This window comes from Oreochromis aureus, linkage group 3 (assembly GCF_013358895.1).
Source record: "Oreochromis aureus strain Israel breed Guangdong linkage group 3, ZZ_aureus, whole genome shotgun sequence".
NCBI lineage: Eukaryota > Metazoa > Chordata > Actinopteri > Cichliformes > Cichlidae > Oreochromis > Oreochromis aureus.
Genome location: NC_052944.1, coordinates 119,704,741 through 119,707,299, shown reverse-complemented (window position 1 = coordinate 119,707,299; position 2,559 = coordinate 119,704,741).

Here is a 2,559-nt window from a genome sequence, read left to right as displayed (position 1 = left end):
CAGCAAACCTACTTCCAAGTTATGATGATTATGAACTTTTATTAAAGGTACAAGCATCAGCAACCCCCAACTGAAGCTTCCTTACTCCTTTTATGACAGCAGACCCCCAGTGTCCATAAATTCCTTTCTCTCTAAACAATTACACACACTCTCAGGCCTAAAGCTAAGCCAAACTGAAACACACAGACAAATCCTTTCCTAATTATCTGATCTACTGCTGGACCCTCTCATCTAAGAAAATTTAACACATTACATTCTAATTATTATTTTCACAACACCCACACATATCTATCAAGTTAACTCTGGTCTAACACACTTGGATTTAGCTTGAAGAATGTTCCTGTACGAGGAATGAAAATGATTTAAAAAGCAGCCAAAGAACAACTTTGACACGCCTTCATAAAGCATGCAGAGCACTTCAAAAAGAAAAACTAGCTGAAAGTCTGGCTGCTCTTATGAAAAGTACAGAGAAATTATGGGTCGCTCAACACTTGTGCACAATATAAGAGTTTAAATAAATCTAAAGAGTAACTCAAAATCCTACAATCATACTGATAATATCCTCTACAGCTAACTATCCAAGTGGATTTGTTTAAGACAGCTCCATCTGCTGGTGGCCCTCTGCAGGTGCATGAAAGGGGCGTGTTTATAGTGAAAGTAGTAGAGAAAGTAAACCCCATGGGAAGGAGGAGGACTCTCAGCAGCGTCCAGCTCATATTCAGATATTTGACTTCTCACTGAAAGCAGCAAGTTTGAGTGTCTGTACCTTAATTAGAAGTGATAACATGTCCATAGTAATTAGAGTTGAGGCAGCAGGATTTGTTTGGTCAGAGAATGGATGGATCACTAAGTCATTGTTGAGTTTAGGGGGACAGTAGACAGCTGGAGTAGGTTCAGCCAGTTGACACACAGTAGATTAAAATAACTGAAGGCAGGAGCAGACACCTGTATGACTTTCCACCTCTCACATAGATTATTGTCCCTGGGCAGAGCCACAGGGCTGGTAGATGTAAACAAAGCTGGAGGAGAGGATTTATTCAACTGAGAAAAGTCACAGAGTTGTGTCTTGATGCTCAATCATCCAGATAAGTAAATCCAAAAATGGTTGATTCTGTTCATCTGGATGTTTTCAGTGGGAGAAACGTTTCATCATCATCAGGTGACTTCTTCAGTCTCAGCTGACTGCAGGTTTCCAACCTTATAAACAGGACATTTGTATAATGACTGAAACCAGCAGCACTGAAGGAACAATGGGCTGGGAGGTCAGTTCATTAAACATTGGTACGCATATTGTCAGGACCATTGATCAACAACCACTGATCAACAACCATGAGTCCCATTCACAGAGAGTTGGAGAATGGCTGCTATCACAGCATTGTAAGATGGTGACAGATGTACCCTTAGGCCCCTCCTCCATTCAGAGATGGAGTTTCCCTTTTCACATAAATGGCCTCCTTGACTCCGCCCTCAAACCAGCGTTCACATGTACTCAGGACCTTCTTGATGTGATGTTCTTCTGCTTCCCTGGCTGCTGTGTCAGTGGGGATGGTGTTTGTTCTGTGTTGTAGCGTCCTGATGACGCCCAGTTTGTGCTCCAGTGGATGATGAGAGTCAAACCTTAAATACTGATCTGTATGTGTAAACAGAGTGAACCTTTAAGACCAGCTGTCTGTATGATCAACTCAGTCACCTGAAACATCTCCAAGTTTCTGGCTTCGATTCTCAAACCGTTGGTAGTTCAGCTCTGAACACCAGTGAAATGTTTCTCCCACTGAAATCACTGCATTCATATGAACAGAATTAACGTTTTGGGATAATGGAGTTGTTGACAAAGTCTCAGTTAATCCGATAAAGTCAAAGTTACAATTGATGAAGAGATCGTGGATGATATGCTCCTTGATCATAAAGAAGTGGATGTTGTGTGGACTGAAGTTCAGAGTGGTGGGTCATTCATAAAGTATTCTGTTCCAGCTGCTGGAGGACAACATCATCACTTTTGTGAAGAACGAGCTGAAGAAGATCCAGAAGGCTCTGAATCCAAATAAGCCCCAGTGCTTGGAGTTTCAGATGGAGGATGATGAGCAGAGGAGCAGCAGAGAGGCATTTGTGAAGATCACAGTGGACTTCCTGAGGAGAATGAAGCAGGAGGAGCTGGCTGACCGTCTGCAGAGCAGTAAGATGGTTTCTTACTTAAGGTTTTAAGCTGTTAGATAAATGAGACACCTGTGACACCAGTGTGTTCAGTCATTTCTCAGTGGGTCAGAAATTGTCATCAGCATTTTGTAAAATATCATTGTTGAAATTGTATTTTTATTATTATTATTCAGAACTTCCAGCTGCTGTTTGTCATCGTAACCTTAAATCCACACTGAAGAAGAAGTTCCAGTGTGTGTTTGAGGGCATCGCTAAAGCAGGAAACCCAACCCTTCTGAATCAGATCTACACAGAGCTCTACATCACAGAGGGAGGGACTGCAGAGGTCAATGATGAGCATGAGGTCAGACAGATTGAAACAGCATCCAGGAAACCAGACAGACCAGAAACAACAATCAGACAAGA